The 20,515-nt window shown below is 41.4% G+C and overlaps 1 long non-coding RNA gene across 2 annotated transcripts in view; it reads left to right on the forward strand.

Annotated features, from left to right (window-relative positions):
* Positions 1 to 1,513: 1,513 nt before the first annotated feature.
* Positions 1,514 to 20,515, forward strand: part of LOC144771584 (uncharacterized) — a 121,400-nt gene continuing 102,398 nt past the window's right edge. For both annotated transcript variants that reach the window (XR_013599371.1, XR_013599374.1), the window contains exons 1-2: positions 1,514 to 1,582; positions 2,098 to 2,201. This is a non-coding gene — a long non-coding RNA (uncharacterized LOC144771584). The remainder of the gene's footprint in view (positions 1,583 to 2,097; positions 2,202 to 20,515) is intronic.

Genomic DNA, 20,515 nt, shown 5'->3' on the forward strand with positions numbered 1-20,515 from the left:
CACTAAACCTACTGACCGGAATACTCTTCTAGAATTCAGTAGTGGTCACCCAAGGAGCCTCAAAGAAAACCTGCCCTATGGGCAATTTTTGCGCATTCGGCGCAATTGCTCCAATAAAAAGGACTATTTTGATAATGCGGATATCCTAATGAGTAAACTTTGTAACAGAGGATACCCTAGAAAATTGGTTAGAGCAGCACTCAAACGTGCATGGTACACACCCCGAGAAAGTCTACTGACACCTAGAGAGAAGAAAGATGGCATAGCATTGACCTGTGTACTTACATTCAACCCCAAAGCAAATAAGGTCAAACAGATCATTTCAAAAAATTGGAGACTGATAGATCATTTGAATATTCCAAAACCACTTTTTGCGTTCCGTAAGGGGAAGAATATAAAACAACATTTAGTGAAGGCGAACAGATTGTCGTCAATTAAAAAGGACACCAGGAGTTTGTTGGGACTACCACCTGTGATCGGACATTACCGATGTTTGAATTGTTCTGTGTGTTCCAACACCAAGGACCTAAAAGAGATTGAGATTAATGGTTATAAACATATGATGCGTACCTTCTCCAATTGTAACACCAAGAACTGTATTTATGTGGTGACCTGTCCCTGTGGTCTGGCCTATATTGGTCAGACGACACAAGCAGTCAAAATGCGTATTGGGCAGCACAAATCACGCATAAGATGCAAGCATATTGGGGCCCCTTTAGTACAGCATTTTATGGAGGTTAATCACAATGAAGAAGACTTGACTTGGACAGTCCTAGTGACTATCCTAGCAAAAAATAAAACAGAATTAGAGTCCAAATTGAACCGCACTGAAGCAAGATTAATAGAAAGATTCCATACTTCTGATAAAGGACTGAATGAACGTGATGAAATTTGGGCGTTGATCTGAATCTGTACCTTGTTTGCCACTAAGCCCAGTAATTTGTCTAATGTTCATTTCTTCAGGTGCCGATTAGTATATGACATATACCATTGTAGTAAGTATAATGGCATCTGATTGGCCTATACACTGATTTCTGTTGAGACTTTGTGATGTATATAGAGATATAGTGAATGTTACATTTTACACTTGAACAGTCGGTATCTTTCTGAATACTGATGTATTGATGTTGAGCTACAGGTTCCTTGTGTTTGGTTTAGTCTAATAAAATGGGAACCCTATAGTGGAAATGCAGTAGCAGGATTCTGTATTAATTATTGGTTATTATATTCCTTTGTCTTTCAGCTTGATGGATCTAGCCACTTGGATTATTTAATTATTATTTTTCTTTTTGATTCTATTTATTTACTTTGTTCCTTCTTAGTGTGGGGATGTGTGTAGTCTGAATGAATGCGGGATACTTGAATACCCGAGGCCAGGATATGCAGTGGATGCTTCGCAGTCCGGCCCTGGAACTTGCCTTTCGTGTTGGAGTCCTTTTTTAGTGTTCGTTGCCGGCCTGGCGGATTTGCTGACGCTTTGGACGCGTCATTTATATGCGCACCAGGTGTCTCTGTCTGCTTCGCCGGAAACTGAATAATGCCGAGGTGGACTCGATTTGGTCGTGACCCTTACATAATTGAGGTATCTGTACCCTCCGCTCTACTTCCCATGTTGTGTTCACTTTCCCTCTGGCCACGACATGTGATTAGTTTCTTAAAATATCAGGTATACTTTGTGTATAATATACGAGTGATTTTGTTAGATAGCTGAGGTATTTGGACCCCCGTTATTACTTGACGAAGAGTGGCTGATTTTTGAGTTGATCCTTAGGTTGGTTGTTATGTAGAGAAGTCAGGTAGGGTCATGACAGCCGGGAGATTAATAGATCTATTCACCTTTTCTGTTAGTTTAGGGTTCTCTCGAGTTGAGGGATGGACAGACCTCACGGACTAGATGCTTTCTTGATTAAAATTGGGAAATACATAGATATATGCCTATATCGTTTTCAGTATAGCTGCACTTGTCGACTTGTGTGACTATGCATGATATGTTAACTCCATGCAGTTTCAGTCCCACGTATGTAGAATGATTGTAGTTAGAAGGATGGGGATGTTTATAGCTATTCATTTTCCTTTTTTCTTTTTTTCTGTTTCCAGCTCGACCTTTGGATTATGACGTCAGAGAAACTGTGTGACTTAAGCCACGTATGCTGAGATCCAACCCCCCCTTTTTTGTCAAGCGGACATATTGTATATATAAGGTATGCTCTAGTAATAAACTCTTTGTGTCTGATGTAGACTATATTAGTCACAGAAACTGGATGTTGTCGTCCCCTAGTTATTTTGGGCCGCGACTGAGTGGTTTCCTCTCTACATATGTCCTCTCCAGGTATCATTTACAGTACCTGAGTTAAGACAGTGGTCCACACCCCACCCATGTGGGTCGCATTGTGGGACCACCTGGTATACCGGACCTGGGCGTGGCCAGGATCATCAAGATTAGGTATTTATTTTCCTGCCTTTAGGGGTGTGATTCCTGATATTACCATCAAGTTTGAAGGCACTGGGATTGATTGCGGGATATAAGGTGGTATCATTTCTTCCTCCCTTTCTTCTGTGACACTTGATGAATGGCCACACTTATATGTGTAGTCAAGGTGTGGTTTGTGTGCACTATATATGAACAATATCACTTTAAATAATTTTTTGCTTTAAGCTGGATCTGTTTTGAGACGGGTACTTTTTTTCTCTGCGTCTCGTGTCATTCACTCTTTTGACAGATCCTACTGGTTATACTGCATTTCCACGTGAGGGGGAGTGTAGGTTATTTTTATGTTATTGCAGCCTACTATATGTTTTTTAGTATATGCACCTTTGTGGGCATAAATTTAAGTTGTTTACTGATATATATTTGTGATCACCAGAGTACCCATGTCCTGATGAAGCCTACATCATCTGGCTGAAACGCGACCGCGACTGCGTCGACACCTTTCTAATGGAGTTCCTTGTTATAACTTAAAAAGATTTGATTTGTTTCTGTTGTGCACCTATACAATTTGACATTGGGTTAATGGTTTAACCCCCTGGTGCTTTTGTCTTGGGACTTTCATTTTTGTTGTGCACTCCCTTGTAAATCAGGAGGAGGCATTTACTCAAATCTGTGTATATATATATTTGTATATATCTGTTGAATTTAGGGTACAGATAAATGTTTGTCGAGATTGTATATGTCTTCTATATTTGTACATAATGTATATGTGATAATTTGTATATAGATTGTTGATTGTCGTACTTCCCTAGATGTCCGCTCATATGTGCGTATATGAATTTTCTTACATATGTGTATAATGGTTTATTGGTGTTTCACAAGATAATTTGATGTTTCTTGTTGAAAAATTAAAAAAGGATTAATCCCTTCAGTACCCCCTTTTTCTACTTTCTCATCCTTGGATGTCTCCTGCTCAGGTACGGGAGGGTTAAGTGGGCAGAACCCCTTACCATTTTTTACTTCTTCAGTTACTGTTAATGGTTTGATTCTATTCATAGAATATCTCTCTATCCAGATATCTTCAACATCATTCATCAGTAATATTTTGTTTTTAGTTTTCTGTACATTGACACAGTTATCTAATTGCTATGTTTTTACTAATTCATTATATAACAGTTAATGCTTCAATTCAGATATCATACCCAGCTGATTGTTGATATCTGAAATACACCTCTATCATTTTTTGTCCATTTGGGTGTATTGCGCAACCATGTTAAGACCCTGGTTCAGAAATTGGATTTATAGTTGGCAGAGTTATGCACCTTGTCCATGCAGGAACAACAATCCTAGCTGGGGTAAGTCAACACAGTCTAAATTATCCTGTGCTCACCCTCTGGTAGCTTGGTACAGGGCAATCAGGCTCAACTGAAGAGAAGAGGCAATGTGTAAAGTATTTGAGCAACACTTCAAATGGCAACACAGTCAAAACAACACAAAAAGCCTTCACACCAGCTTAGAAAAATAGAGCTTAATTTTTATAAATTAAACAAGACCAAAATGACAAAAAGCCAACAGGTAAAAGTTGAGATATGAAATTTTAAAGAATAAATGTAAAATATTGACAGAGCACAGGCTGGATACAGGGACCCACACAGACTGCTGAACCAAAGTACCTTGATCCGGAATGCGTCATCATTCACGTTTGTGCGAGATGCAGCTGAAGCTTTGTGTCAATGTTGATCCATGCAGTGGATGAGATGCATCGATTTTCTTCATGCAGCTGCAGTGCTACATTAGTTCTGAGTGTGACACCCTGGTTCTGAATACGATGCATGGCTTCTGCTCCAACAGTAGGCGATGAGTTGATTCTGAAGGCGAAGCGCTGGTCCTGGAGGTTTGCTTCACGCAATGACGAGGATGCACTGGTTCCGATTTACGCAAAGGCAAAGATCCACTGGTTCCAATGAAGATGCTTGGTTTCTGGTTGAAGCGGCACTTTATATCCAATTCCAAAGGCCCAAGACTTGCAGCAAGTAAAGTCCAGGTGTTGTAGCAGGAGGAGTTGAAGTCTTTGATGTCATTGAGACTTCGAACTGGAGGCAAGCCAGCAAGCCCTTGGAGTCATTCTGGGTTCAGGGGATGCAGGTCCAGTCCTTCTTACTCAGGCAGAATAGTAGGAAGCAGGGCAGCTCAGTGAGGCAAACATCCAGCAAAGTAGCAGCTTAGCAGAGTGGCAGCCCTTTCAGCAGCACAGCAGGTGTTCTACCAGGCAGAGTCTTCACAGGTTCAGAAGTATGATAATGACATTGTGTTAGGGGTCCACTACTTTGTACCAGTCATGCCTTTGAAGTAGAGTGAGACTTCAAAGAAAGCTTTTTAAAAGCACAGAGGTCCTCTCTCCCTGCCCTGGCTCCAGACTCACTACAGATTAGAATACAGCCCTTTGTGTGTGGACAGGTCACGGCCTATTCAGGTGTAAGTGTGGGACTGTATCCAGCTCCACCATCTCATTTCCCAGGAAGGCCTATCACAACACACCTAAGGTCCCTTTGTGCGTGGCTGTCTAGAGGGAATACACAAAACCCAGCTGCCACCCTACCCAGACTGAACAGAGAGCGGCAGCAGGCACCAAATGGCTAAAGTAAGTAAATGCTAACTTTCAAAAAGTAAGAAACTCAATAAGGGGTTATGCCCAAATCACCCTCCTATACATGAGCAAGAGACATCAAAGATGTATATAAAAATTAAGAAGTACAGAGGGATCAATTCAACATTTATTTTCATTCAAGGTACAACTAATTACCCTGATGTTCAATATATTATTTACATATCCTGTATATCCATAGGTCAAACAAACGTATATACGTGTCAAAGGACGGGGTAGGGCACCAATCAACATAAATGTATATAACACTTTACAAATGTTAAACAAAAACAGAACACTCTAAATCACATGTAAATCATATTCATATCTATATTACAGTACATAATACATTATATACACCACATATACATCATCTACAATACATATACAAGAAGAATATACAAAAACAATATACCTTAAATAAGCAAAGAATTCTCACATTGTACACTCCTGACTAAAAGTAGTACACTTAGAGAAAATCCTAACTGCACCAGAGGTGAAACACCCCAAACTAATTATTTTATAGGCGCTTTGATCTTTTTTGGACCAACTCAACACTTAAGGGACTCCTCGTCAAAGTGTCGACGCAGTCGCGTTCGCATTTCAGCCAGTCATTTCTATAGGCTTCATCAGGACAAGCGTATAATGTCACTAAAACAATAATAATAATTGTTGAAAACAACAATACATTCTACCAATATTACACTATCCCCTGCGTGACCATGCAATGCCAGAGACGTCAGGTGGTTCTACAGTAAAAGAATAAAGCAAAAACCTCAGCCTAAAGACCAAATAAAGAATAAGACCATAATGAATAAAGAACCGTGGAGTGAAAAAAACATGCACAAACCTTAAGGTGGAACAACACACACCACTAAGACCCAAGTGTATCCAATCATTACCACAGACAGGGTGAAAATAACCATAGCGAGGCACTCAAGTACCTTCGATAGCAGCGAAGAAAACACTCTCCAATCCCTGAATTACAGGGAAGGTCACCACGGCCACTCAATCCCTTGGCTCACTATATATCTAAAACAACAAACAAATGCACAGTTCTAATCGGCCATCAAACCACGTAAACAAACTCCAGCGAACTAATTAAGAACAGTAATATCCAGGTAAATGAGTGAACAAGATACCTGAAAAGATGCAGTCCTTCAGTGCCCAGTATAACACCCACAGAGTCACTCCTCAATATTCAAAATATCGTGGCTCTCCTTCTCCTGGCAAAAGATCAAAGAGAGCCAAAAGTGAAAGTACGTTCGTACCCTCGTCGCACACAGGTACATATGTGCACAAAGTATTACTCCAGGTCTTAACAGGCGACCCCTCATTCCGCACCTATCAAGGAGGTCCCCATCGCTCAATCCAGGTCCTCAGTCCAAATGATCGGCATCCATCCAAACAAACAAGCCAAGGACGGCTCCACACTGGGCGTATAACACCGTGCAAACGTACTGACGTCATGCGCATAACTCAACCAACAAGGAAAATGGACTCCCAGAACCAGGTCCTGGCTGCTGTGTCAACGTCACGCGCGTTAGTAAAACCACTAAGAGGACGGACTCACATGGACACAACCTAACGGCTGCATCAGCAATTCACATTAGTCAACAACAAGTGCACTGTAATCAAGCTGAAGTACAATGATGGCCCCAACCACTACCGGTAAACGAACCAAAACATACAGAATACAGAAATTCCGAATAAAATATTAATAATAAAGCCACTGTAGTGTAGTTCCTATATTCCCAATAGGCTCTGCGTATTGGAATAATATATCCTATAGATTAGACGTAGGACTGAGGTCGACTAGGTCTCTATCGAATATACTAGACTTAATTGTGTGTGCCAGCTAGCTCAGAGGTCACTAGAAACTTTCTCAAATTCACAAGAAGGGATTAGTCTCTGAGAACCGTATAAACATGACAACATTGTTTCCCCAAGATAAAACATATCTTCAGAGTCGTGGAAACAATAGATAGATATTTCACTCAGTCAATCGTGCATGCTTCGTTTCACTAGAGGTGCAGAGAAAGTAGAAAGACGGGCGTTTTCAATAAAAGGTTTTATTGAACAGTCTTCTTTCTCAAGCATAAGAAATGAACTGCTACAATCGTAACACTGTTTGTAAAATATAATGCATATAGTATAAATAGTAGAATAAAATATTACTGTAAGAGCATTGTATGGTTCCTAAACCATATATAAATACATACATAAATAACAGAGGCTAAAAGTACTCAACTGGTGCTTCTAAAATACGCCTACCCCAGTGTACCTAACCTACGCTTAGTACGAGGGAGGAAGTAAGTGAGGTGTAGCATAAATGGAGTATTCTTTTGCCAATAATCTGACCAAGATTTCTCTAAGGGTCTAATCAGCTCTGTACCTTAGTTTAGAATGAAGAAGGTCAGGCTCAGGACTCGATTTCCCAGCAACCCGCAAGGGTAGCCTGGAAATACTGGAGCTGGATTTCTCGGTAGGAGAATAGACAGCGTCTCTCGCAGTGCGTCTGCTGGAGGGTCGGCTTCCTTTGGCACTTGCTGCAACAGGGCGCGTCGGGCAAGTAGAAAGTCGAACTGCTCCAAACCACTGTGTGTTTGCTTGGGCGAGTGTGGGCATATTTATACCTTGAAGGTGCCAACTTTGACGTACGGCTGGACATAATACCGTCATCAAAGAGTCTCAGGGCCCGATGTAGGTAATTCTTATTTACCACTTCTTAAATACCGAATTTTACCGATTCGGTATTTAAGAAGTGGTAAATATGAAGGGGGGAGATGTAGGTATTTCCAGATGTGTAAATACCGAATCTTTAAGATTCGGTATTTACCGAATCTGGAAATACCGAATCGGTATTTCCTATTGATTCCTATGGGCTGTGAAGCCCATAGGAATCAATGGGCAATACCGATTCTGTAATTACAGAATCGGTAAATACCGATTTTAGCAAGGGTGCAGGGGGTGTCACTTTGACACCCTCTGGCACCCCAAAAATAGGCATGTGCGCCATGTGGCACACAGACATGCCCTAAGGGCATGTCTGTTTGTCACATGGCTAGGTGTGCATGCACACATGTGCATGCACACCTGAATTCGGTATTTTAACACCCAATTGGATTGGGTGTTAAAATACCGAATCTGAAAGGCCTGCGGCACTCAAAGATGTGCTACCTACATATGCTTTTACAGACTCGGTATTTTTACCGAGTCTGTATTTACCGATTCGGTAATTTTACCGAATCTGTAAATACAGATTCGGTAAAATACCGATTCTGTAAAGCATGCTCCTACATCTCAAAATCCAATTACCGGTCGGTAACGGCCGAATTCGGCCGTTACCGACCGGTAATTGGCCACCTACATCTGGCCCGTAGTTCTTTGAAAACTCCATGAGTTCTTGGCCAAATCAATATTCAAGCAAGGGGAATTCCCTAGCTGCTGAAGCTAAGTTATTCCAAGAAATCGTTGTGGATTTTTGGAAGTAGTGGAAGTAGCCCTGCCTTATTTGGACTGCATGAGCTATGTCTAAATATGGTTATGATTTCTATGCCTATATAAGGATATGGTGATTTATTCCTATATAAGGGCATGAATCGGGAAACTTACAATAGGGTCCTAAAATGATACATAACACCCACTCCACGTTATCATGTTCATCTAAGTTTAAGCACTAAAACATATAATCTAGAGCATGTGTTTACAACCCCCAAAAAATCATAAAAAATGCATTTGAAATGGTTGCACACGAAAAATTGAGCATTTTGTATAGTACACATTTAAGGGAAATGACTTCATTGTAAGCATATGATATGATATTAGCAATGCTAACTGATGAATCACGAAAGTTACATTTATGAAATGGCTCTTAGTTACAGATGAAAAAGGTCGAGACCATCCCATAGCAGAATATACAAACTGTTTTTGTTTGTGGATTAGGCTAATATTGTTTCCAGGAAGTGTCCAAGGAATTCTTGTTCTCTGAAAATAGTTCTACTTTAAGCAGATTACTTTTTGTGCCAAAGTTCATTTTGTTTTTTGGAAAAAGTCAAATAAATCTGTCGTTAAAATAGAGTTCCAAACTTGGTAGCTTTTGTTTTGAAAAAACTGAAGGTCAAATTTCAGAGTTCGAAAGAATGCTGTGTGCTAATTTCAAAAGTTATTCTCAGTGTCAGGAGAAAACATTAAGTCATCAAGGCTGGCAAAGAAATTGTCTACCACAGTAGATGAAAGTTCGACTACTTCATTAAGAAGGTCAATTGTGCACAGATGCGAAGCATCTCTGTCAGCGTCAGCCGCGTTAGCAATGTTCATATCAGATGGTACCTGTGTGGCTGTTGGTCCGCGTATCTCACCTCCAGTTGGATTTGCCGGGGAGATCTCAATGAATGTCATCATCAGGATTGGTAGCCGCTGGAGGCAACACAACACATGAGCCGTTACCGGACCCAGTATTGCGTCAGCATCCGTTGGCATAACCGATGGTAGTGTTAGACAGATATCCAACACGCATTCCTCTCCACAAAGCAGGCATCGTAGAACAGGTAAGATGCAATGTTGCCAGATTGGTCTGAATGACAGGAACCATGTGGTATTCAGATCTCTCAAACGAGCCAAGCCAAGGATCTGTGTTATTCTCTCACGATACCTCATAGCCCGCAGTGCATTTTCCATGCTGACTTGGGTATCACTGGTGGCCGGATGTGCCACAACGGTGCAGGAGGACTAAAAATAAGATACCTGCTACGAGTCCCAAAATGAGAGGTAGGCCGCAGAACACAGAGTGGACGAAGTTAGGAAAAATGCCCAGGACTGCAAAGGGTGCTAACAGTCCCGAAAAAATTGTCTTAGATACATGTGCAATACCGCTGGTATCAGACATGTTAAAGATACGACCTAACATTTCTGCAAAATGTACTGGGCAGTTTGTTGATTATAATGCATGTATCTCTGCAAAGGACCTTGCAACTTGCAGATCATACGTCTCTCTGGACGAGGGCAGTGGCACAGTTTTTTGTAAAAGAATGGCTTTCATTCTGCTTAAAGTATCAATTCTTATAGAAGAGATGTTTAGTGAAGGCCATAGTGGCGACTCCCTGTCTGTCTTGGTTTTAGGAAACAATACTTGCATACAGCAATTGACCCTGGCTGACACAGTAATGAGATAGCCTATTCCTGGCATCATTCTACAACAGCTGTGATCATTTAACATAATGTAGCTACCATTGGAAAGCTGCCTGAAAATTGGATCTATCACCGCAATGGGCGAACCCTGCCGGTGGCAAGAAAGGTTATTGGAAGACCCTTGCAGGCTCCGTGTAAATTAATACCTTGACACAATAGTGTACCGCTTAGTGAGTTTTCACAATTTTTACCACTAAGAAATGCTTCCTTTCCCCCACTCCAACATTTGTGTGTGTATGGTAAATCCCAGGTCGACTTAATGTATTCTTTACCCAACCTTTCATACAGGCCTGCTTGTATGTGTTTTAAGCAATACTGCAACTGGAAAGTCGTCACTGGTATCGGGTAAACAACCTTTACAATGCAACTTTTACCACGCAGTGCCTTTATGACGCAACTTTTACAATGCAAACCATTACAATGCATTGCGCTGGGGGCGCTCTAGGATAGGGAATAGGTTTAATTTACTGTCCAACACCTTCCCTACTATCCACGGGGACTGGAGTTGGAATAGTAAATTAAACTATTCACTATCCAGCGCCCCAAAGCACTATGCGTTGTAATGGTATGCGTTGTAAAACTCGCGTTGTAAAAGCATGCGATGTAAAAGCATGCGTTGTAATGTCATACATCCCTGGTATCGTGATGGTGCCATGTATTATCCATTCAACTGATGGTTTCTCAGAAATGGTCAATGGTAATCTCTCCAGTTTTTCAATGCTCAGCACCGTATAGTCTGCTCCCCTCTGTGCCAATGAGATTTGTTTATCCGTAAGGTTAAATACAGTAAACAATGACGTAGTGTTGATTAGACGCCAAGGCACATAGCGAGGACGAAGGTTTTGCAACGTCCAGCCTCATAGCATTATAGAACGTAATTGAGACTGGCCGTGCTGTAGCATTAGCAAGTCCTGTTCCATTATGTCTATGGCAGATGAGACAGTGCTGTCCAAAGAGTAAATTCTGGACGACAGAGTTTTTAACCCATTGTCAACTACAGAGAGTGATTTCTCTGAATGAACACGATCAATTTCTCGTATTCTTTCAGCTGTTTCCATTTGCGTGACTTTCCAAGCTTCATTGTAAGCAGCGTATATACCGGTGTATATGAAACGTTTATGACGTGGATTACGAGGTCCTATTAAGAATTCTCATAAATCAACGCCATCTTTAAGCAAAAATAAGTGTTGATTTATTTCTGGAAGTGTGGATTTTTGTAGCCATTCAAGGCACAGTTTTCTTACACTGTAAGTTGTTATTATCCCTGGATGTTGTCTTTGGATATATCTTGGATCTGGCCGAGTTACTGTGAACCCTTGTGTCTTGTTCAGGAAAATATCTTGACAGTTATTCATGTCTGTGGGACAGATTGACCATTTTTTTTCATTCAGGATTTGTTCTGTTCTGTTGCAAAATATAATTTACGTCTACCTCCTCATCTGAAATTAAATTACTATCAGGTGTGAGCCTAGGTATGGACGGTTTGTTTAAATCTTTTATCTTAGCAATGCCAAGACAAGATGTCTGTTGAACAGTGTCATTTAGGAACATCATTTGTTCTGGGATGATGTAGGCTCTGAACAATGCTTCTAGACCTTATACCTGCCAGTCTTTTGTGCCCCAAACAGTTTTTGTCTCAATGTTGTCTTTCCAAAAGTCAAAGCCTAAGGTGGACAATTCAGTATAAAAGGCAGCAGAATAAATTTGTTTAGTATTTGTCAACGTACTTTTCATGCCTGTCTTATTCACATTTTTAAAGTAAAAACTTTCTGGGTTTGTAACATTAAAACCTGAGAAACATGGACATTTTCTAAGAAACGTTTTTGAACTACCTTTTGGAGGTGTTGGCCAATGTTCCCATTGATTATAAGTTAAAACATTTCTAGGGTTTGTAGATGTATGCAAGTAATGATGGCCAAAATGATTAAAACAATACATTTCTTCATAATTTGATGAACCTTCTAAGTATTCGTGTTTTGTAAATTTTGCTGACATTTCTAAGTCTGCCACCGTGTTAACAGTCTCAAAGTCCCAATCATCAGAAAATGTGCTCGGTGAGACAAAATCACTCAAGGAAACCTTAAATTGATGAGGAATCTTTAGCAGCTCAACAGGGCTATACATGTCATAGTCAGTTGTATCCCATGCTATTCCACCAGGTCAGGTAGTGGGACAGCTGTGATGTTCACTGATGACAGGTCTCATTGGTCACGATGAGATGATTTGTGTGGCTTCAGGAGCAAGTTGATGTTCTTACTTGCTGTGCCCATTTTAATGTGTTTTCATCTATCAGCTTTCCCAAACTTAACACAAGAATGAGCCATAGCAGCATGGGGGAAAGATGGCGGCCGGTCCATAAGTCCGGTCGGGAGCTCCGTGCCTGAGTTATCGCCAGAGTGAGATAGCCCCGTTGCCGCTTACCCTTAACGCTGGAGAGGTGGCGGGAGCCCCTGTTAGTGCACTGGAGGGCAGATGTGAGATCTAGGAGGTGTTGTTTTCGGATTTCGGATGTCGATTGTTCCGGCTCTGCGGCTCCCGACTCCACGCTGATTCAGGCGAGTCACAGCGGCCGCAGCCCGCAATCAGCTCGGCGGTTCGAGAGGGAGGAGGAGCCCATGAGGAGGAGCCCACGAACGCGGGTGCACGGAGTGGATTGCAGCGCTGAGCGAGTGCTAAAAGACTAAGAGACTGTGGAGTTGCAGCAGCAGGAAAAGCAGGAAAAATAGTTAGGAGTGTTTTTACTTCTACCGTTTTGACACAACTACTTACGGAGGAAGGTGAGGTGAGGTGATGTTGTTTTCCTTAGGGTGTGCCGAGCGCGGTTGAGGTGGAAAGGTGCAGAGGCAGGCGAGGTGGTGAGGCAGGCGGGGAAAGCAACCCAGTTTGGTTTGGGCAGTCCTACCGGCATAGCCTGTCAACTGAGGAGAGAGTGAAATCGTCGTCCCCAGGGGGTGATTAAGGGAGTGATTAAGCCATAGGTTATTAAAGGGGGATGGTTTTCACCACATCGGTAATTCCCACGTTTCCAGGTGCCGCTTGTGAGCACCCGAGTCAGGGCGCTACTACCTGCCCGGAGAGTGGATTAAGACGGTGGCAGATAGCGTTTAGAGCTAAAAAACACTGTCTACAAGCTCTTAGTAAAGTAGCCCAAATGTTCAGAGGGAGAGCGAGTAGGGCAGAGTTATGGCCAAGACCCTATCAGTACTTTGCTGACTCAAAGGGCTCAAATGAAATTCCACGGGCCGATCTTCTATTCTCAGCCCAAGAAGCCAAATGTGGGGGGGAAAGAGAGGTATTGCAGGTGACTAGCAGTCTGCCCTCTTCGTTAGATGACCCTTGTGCAAATAATCTAGAGGCAGCAGAGCAGTTAACAAGTCCATCTGGATTAACATTTATCAGTGAGGCAGAAGAGGGGGTTGTTCACATCTCTGCAGATCCTTTCAGTGGTTTGGGCACATTTGATATAAAACTGGAGGGGTTGAGAGGGGACACAAATAAACAGTCAGGACCCCTCTTTTCGGTAGCCCCAGAAGAGGAGAGAGTTGAGCAGAACTCAATTTTAACTGAGGCAGAGGCAGAGGCAAGTAAGGCAAGTAAGGCCAAAACGGCTAAAACGGCGGGGACAGACACTACAGTAAAATCTAGTTACAGCCTCAGAAATAAGCAGTTCCTTAAAACTTTGGCTCCCCCTACTCCAAAGCAGGCGGTAATCCCTAGAGTTACAAGTAGAATTACAAGGAAAGCATTGAACTTACAGGCAGGGGTTGCCGTAAATAAAAAGGGAGTGTCGGGCGACAACTTGGCCCTAGGAAAGAGAGGAAAAGGTGACAAAGTAAAAGTTACGCCGTCCTTAAGATCTTATTTTAAAGCACAGGAAAAGATCAGTGGTAAAGATATGGCAGAAAGCGCGGCTCTCCAAGTCTTAACTGATTATCACTCTCCTGAAAGCCTGGGGGGCAGGAGAGCTTAATAAATTCAGTAGCTTCTACAAACGTACAAGATCCTCAACCCCTGGATAGTACTTTGATGGTAAAGCACCTTCCCGCACATCTTTCTGATCATTCGGCTGTTGAAATTAACTTAAAAATAAAGAATGACTTAGAACCTCCAAGATGGACATTTGATCGGTCCACTCTTCTAAATTCAGCTATAGTGGATCTACTCAAGCAAGACACAGAGACATACTTCCAAGAAAATAAGGGTAGCGCGGTACCTCAAATTGTGTGGGAGGCTTACAAGGCCGTAATAAGGGGCAGGATTGGAGGGATAGCCTGTAACAAAGCTAGAGAGATGAAAAAAGACATTCAAAAATTAGAGGAAAATATTACGTTTATAGATCGGCAGTTGTTCCTGGCACCTTCCTATGTTCAAACTCAAGAACTATCTAAAGAAAGACAGGAAAAAAAGGAAAGCCTAACAGAACTACTGGAGAGTAAAATTAGAGAGAGATGGGACTGCAGTAAACTTGCCCATTATGAGTACGGTGAAGGTTGCGGGAAGTTGTTGGCCTGGAAAACCAAAACAGACTTGGTAAGAAATAAAATCAACTGCATAAATCCAAGAGATCTCTCTCAAAACGGCCTAGAGGATACGGTCATTAAACAGGAATTTATGGCCTTTTTTTCTGACTTATACTTGGAGGACTGTAATCCAGACATTGAAGAGATTAACAGGTTTTTGACTGCCCAAAACATTCCCACTCTTCAAGAGGAGGAAAAAGAGAGACTAAACAGTCCAATCACAACAGGGGAAGTAGAAGCAGTAATAAAAGATCTAAAAAGAGGCAAGGCGGCAGGCCCTGATGCTTTACCTTATGAGTTCTATAAACATTTGAAAGTTGTTTTAATCCCCCATCTGACCGAACTCTTTAAAGAGATATTCTTAAACAACAAAAAAATTCCAGAAACGTCGAATGATGCAACTATCTCAGTCCTTCTAAAACCTGGCAAGAACCCCAAAAAATGCGAGTCCTATCGCCCTATTTCAATATTAAATTGTGATTACAAAATATTTACTCAAATCATGGCCAAAAGATTAGGGAAAATCGCAGGAACTCTAATAAATTCCAACCAAAAGGGCTTTGTGGCAGGAAGACACCTTCAGGACCTTACGCAAGAATTGATTGGGGCAATAGACATTGCCATAACAGAAAAAACTGCTCTATCAATAATTGCAATAGATGCGGCCAAAGCATTTGATAGAGTCTGCTGGAAGTACCTTAGTGAAGTGCTAAAACAATTTAATCTGGGAGACAATATAGTTAAAATGGTAGAAAACATTTACAATTCCCCCAGGGCCAAAATCCTAATCAACGGTAAACTAACTACCGATATATACATAGGTAGAGGAACTCGCCAAGGGTGTCCCCTTTCCCCCCTCCTTTTTAATTTTTATATTGAACCTGTGGCAGAATGTCTAAGGAATCTTCCCTCAATCCAGCCTTTTTTCTATCAAGGATGGCAAAAAAAATAGCCCTTTATGCCGATGACCTCATGATTTTTACATCAGACGTGAGGGGGGCTTTAAGAATAGTAGAAAAGACCTTGTTAAGTTTCGGTAAAATATCTGGTTACCAGATGAACCAGACTAAAACTGAAATTATGAGCTGGAACGAGGTATTTGCTTCCCCATTTGGTAAGGAGAAAATGAGATATCTAGGAATAGACTTAGTAAAAGATATCGACAAGATTCCACAAACTAATCTACAGAGAGTAGAAACAGAAGTTAATAAACTTCTGAAGGTCTGGAGTAGTCTCCCGCTTACATTCCTAGGAAGATCTAATATAATAAAAATGACAATTTTGCCAAAATTCACTTTTATTTTTAGTGCAATTCCTTTAGAATTTAAAATAGAGGGGAGAACATCCACGTTTATCTGGTCAGCAAAAAGACCAAGGATAGCCTGGTATAAGCTAAGAAGGAAAAAAGAGCAGGGAGGTATAGCTAGCCCGGACCTATTAGAATACTGTCGGGCATTTCAATTTAAATATGTCAGGACATTGTTGGGCCACTTCGAATTTTACCCACAGTACTTTCAAAGCATAACAAACAATACAAGTCACTTCCTTTATAAATTTGGTCACCCAAAATTTTTTCAAAAGATAAAACTGAAGACTTTAAAATCAGCATCTAAATTATGGTATGGTGTTAGGTGTACCTTGGGCATCCCCCTATATAGTGAGAAGGCCCCAATCTGGGATTCGCCAACTGCACCAGATTGTCTTAAGGACAGACTTGCTGGTCCACTTAAACAAGCAGGCATAATAGAATGGGGTCAACTTCTTTTTCAAAATAAACTCCTCGAATGGGAAATTCTGTCACGACGGACAAATTACACACTCTCTAAATTTAAGTACTATCAGATGTTGAGCTGGTCGAATTCTTTAAAAGAAACTAGAAAAGGAAACCTTGAACTGGAAGTTAAACTCCTGGCGAAAAATCAATTCAAGAAAGAAATATCCTACTGGTACTGGGCTTTAATAATAGCAGGAGAAGACGACTTTCGGATTCCGGAGAGTATCTGGGGAAAAGATCTGCCGACGCTGGATTTAAATACTACATGGCAAGTATCTATGAGCAAATGCTGGTCTATTGTATCTTCTGCTGCTCTCAAAAGAAATCATTTATTCACCACACACAGAGCGTATTGGACCCCGAAGAGGCTTTCTAAACTGAGTGGAGATGCACTGAGAAGCTGTCCGAAATGTGGTATGGTTAAAGCTGATGACTTGCACATGTTCTGGCAGTGCCCCAGCCTCGAAGGTTTCTGGAAAGACGTTGGTATGATATTAGAACGAGCCCTAGGAAAGCAACTAATTGTAAGTACGGATTTGGTTGTTTTTGGGGTCTCTTGTATGCCGGTTATGAATGCTCTATCGAAAGCTGAGGAAAACTTAGTTTTTATTTTAATCTTGTTGGCTAGGAGGGAGATTTGTATTAAATGGGTAAGCCCGGTAGCCCCCTCTCGAAATGAATGGCTAGCGTCAATTTTAAGGGTGTACAAATTAGACAGAAGAAGGAGTGTGAGTTCGAAAAAATTAAAATTTTGGGATATATGGGAAGACTTTAATAAGGGGTGACTAGGGATATGGGATGAAGTGGGTTAGTGAGACTTTGTTTTTTTCATCCTAACATATGTCCAATGATTACGCTGCCGCAACAAAATGGAACTGATGGTACTTCGAAGTAGCCATCATGGCTAGCTTATCTCAGATCCGGGGAACGAAGACCTCTTTTTCTTAAATGTATGGAAGTAAGGGGTGCACTTTGTCTGAAACACCAGAAAGATTTGGTCTGGGTATTCGAAAAGATACATTCTGGGCGGGGTAAGAAAAAAGCGACTCTGAGATTCTCCTACATTAAAATCAGTTGCGTAATGAGGACAAAAAAAAAAAAATAAAAAAAAAAAATGAATGAGCCATAGCAGGAGATAAAGCACACCTACCACAATCCAAAGTTCAACCCAAGGTGAAACCAGATATGTATTTGTAACCAAGTTCCTTTACTTTTTACTTGAAAGATTTGTTTGCTGGCGTAGTTTCAGGTTCACTGGGATCCTCAGAAAAGTTATCAAAGTTGATAAAATAGCCAGAGGAAGTTCTGTCAATTGTTGGTATTGCATCCGGATTCTTTTAAATCGCTGGAGCTGTTTTTTCCTGTGACATGTTTGTATAGTCAGATGCTACATCATTGTAGATAGGAGTTTCTTGATGAACTGTTATTTGGGTTTCAAGAGGCACAAGTTCCATGGCTTTATTGCATAGTCCTTCTTTTCTCACTTTAGAATCTTCAAAGTTGATGAGTCTTTCAGTTTGAATCTATTGGATAGTAGCAAGATTTGGTCGTCTGCTACAACTTGAGAGTCCACTGGGCCTACTACTTATTATCGGCCACATGGTGTGGTTTTACCAGATCAATTGACACAGACCGGTTCTCCTTTTTTCCAGAAAGGGGCAGCAGTAGTACTGTTCTTGATCCGTGGATTGCTTGTACAGGTACTGGTTTTCTGTAAGAAGGCCCAAAATCCTTCTTGTCCGCTATTTTTTCCCTGACCAGATCCCCAATCTTTGGAATCCAGACAGGTCTTGCTGGGATAGGTGGTTTTTCTTCAGTGGTCGTTGGCTTTTCGCTGGTATTGCTTAGACTTCCTCTTGTTTCATTTAAGTCCTGTAAAACAGCCAAACGATCTTTGATATCAAAGGGTTTTTGTTCATCCACTGAAGTGTGACGATCGAGGTCTTCAACCAACATTCTAGTACCAAAAAGGATTTCATATGGAGTGATTCCAGCCAGAGAATTTCTTGGCAGGTTATTAAGACTACGTTGGACATTTATTAGATGTTTGACCTACCCATCACCCAAACCTAATACCCTAGCAGTTATAGATTGCTTTATGTCACTTTTTTCTCTCCACAACCGAATTTCCCTCAGGATGGAATGGACTTGAAAACCCCAATGCAACGCCCAAGATGGCCATGGCCTCCTTGTAAGCCCTAAAGCTAAACGCAGGACCCTGGTCAGAATGTAGCGTGCCGATTGGGTATGTGCCTATAAAGACTCGCAAATCTTTTATAACAGTTCGGGCGTCAGCTGAGCACTGAGGCCACATCCAAATGAATCTCGAGCATGAATCCACTGCGACCATGATATATTTATAGTTGCCATCCTTTTGTAAGAGTGCTCCAGGTAAACACACGCTAGTGGTTTATCTGAAATCAGAAGGGGCATCTGCGCCGGGCGTTTCACTGTTGAAACTTTCATTTTCTGGCATATTTCACATTCCAAAACATAGTTTCGGGTCTTTTTCCTCATGTGTCGCCACCAGTATCGCTGTTTTAATAATGAAACTGTGTCGGAAACACCTGCATGTGCAGAGGTAAACCCTTCATGTGCCGATAAAATCAGTCCTAACCTGTGTTCCATGTTAGGGATTACTCTATCCCCCACTCCAGGGATCCGAGCAAAAGGAACATTATTCGCATCAGTTATATATGAGTACTTGAGTGGAAAGCCCTTCGGTAGTGTTTTACCACTGTCTTTCATTGAAGCAGTGACTGCTTGCATTATTTCGCTGTCTATTTTATTTTTTGAACGAGTGAGTGCAGCTAAGGAAGCGGCCAGTGAATTACCTTCAACCTGATCGCCATCACGCTGATGACTGTAGTTCCTTCTGCATAAGAACTACTAGTTCCCAAAACTTTTTATGCTTGATTGTGCCACCTTTTGTGTTTTTAAAATCATTTTGAACCCAGGTCTGCAGATATTCATAGTAATTCCGGGCGCGTTTATCCGAATCGCACACTATGAGTGTGGGGAATTCGCTTTCGGTATTTTCCAGCGCCATCTTGAATACTTGGAGTTCAGCTCGCTGAGCTGTACAGTCTCCTAGTGATTGAGTTTTTGTTACCAAAGGTCTGAATTTACCATTGTGCCAGAGACCTTTAACAATCGCGCACGCAGCACTATAAGCTTGTTTTCCCCCAATTGCGGGCTTTGCTGATCCGTCTGTATATATTATACAGCCGTAATATTCTAAAGGCAGAATTTCAGTAGGCAGAGGACATTCTTGTTCGTATTGGAGAAATTCTTGTGTCTTCAAGTAAGGGACAAAAACATGTTCAACATCTGTTGCAGCAAGAGAATTAACTCATTGTATCCATCTTGGAAGTAGAGCTTTTGCATTTGGAATGCTTGCCTTCATCACTGCCTCTAAGGCAGGTACAGGTGTAACAACTTTAATGCGTTTACCCTGTGCGAGGGGTCTCTCCTTTGCTACAGCAGTCTGAACCGCTGTCAGAATGTTTTCTGTTGAAGTGAATTTCATTTCAGCTTGTGTGTACAAGTGTGATTTGTAAGCTATTGGTACCTTTTCACCTTCAATAAAGGTTAGGTACATGTATCCGCATCTCCCTGGGATGATTCAGATTACAAGTTTGTGTACATTGTCGCGTGTTTGTAAATGTGTTGTTGCCAACATGTCTGTTTGCACTGAACGCAAGATTTCTGTGTGTTTTTGAGTCCAATTAGTTGGTGTGAAATCAGGTTTGATTCGTTCGTAGAGAGGTTTAACCATTTCTGCGTAATTCAGAATGTAAGTTCTTCCGAAGTTTAGGAATCCTAGAATTGACTAAGTTTTTCAGCGTTTTTGGAGTTTGGAGCAGCGCACATTTTTCTAAAAAGTTTGCTGCCAGGCTCTTGCCTTCACTCGAAAGTTCGTATCCCAAGAATAGGATGTTGAGGTGGGCAATTCTTGA

This window comes from Lissotriton helveticus, chromosome 1_1 (genome assembly GCF_964261635.1).
Source record: "Lissotriton helveticus chromosome 1_1, aLisHel1.1, whole genome shotgun sequence".
NCBI lineage: Eukaryota > Metazoa > Chordata > Amphibia > Caudata > Salamandridae > Lissotriton > Lissotriton helveticus.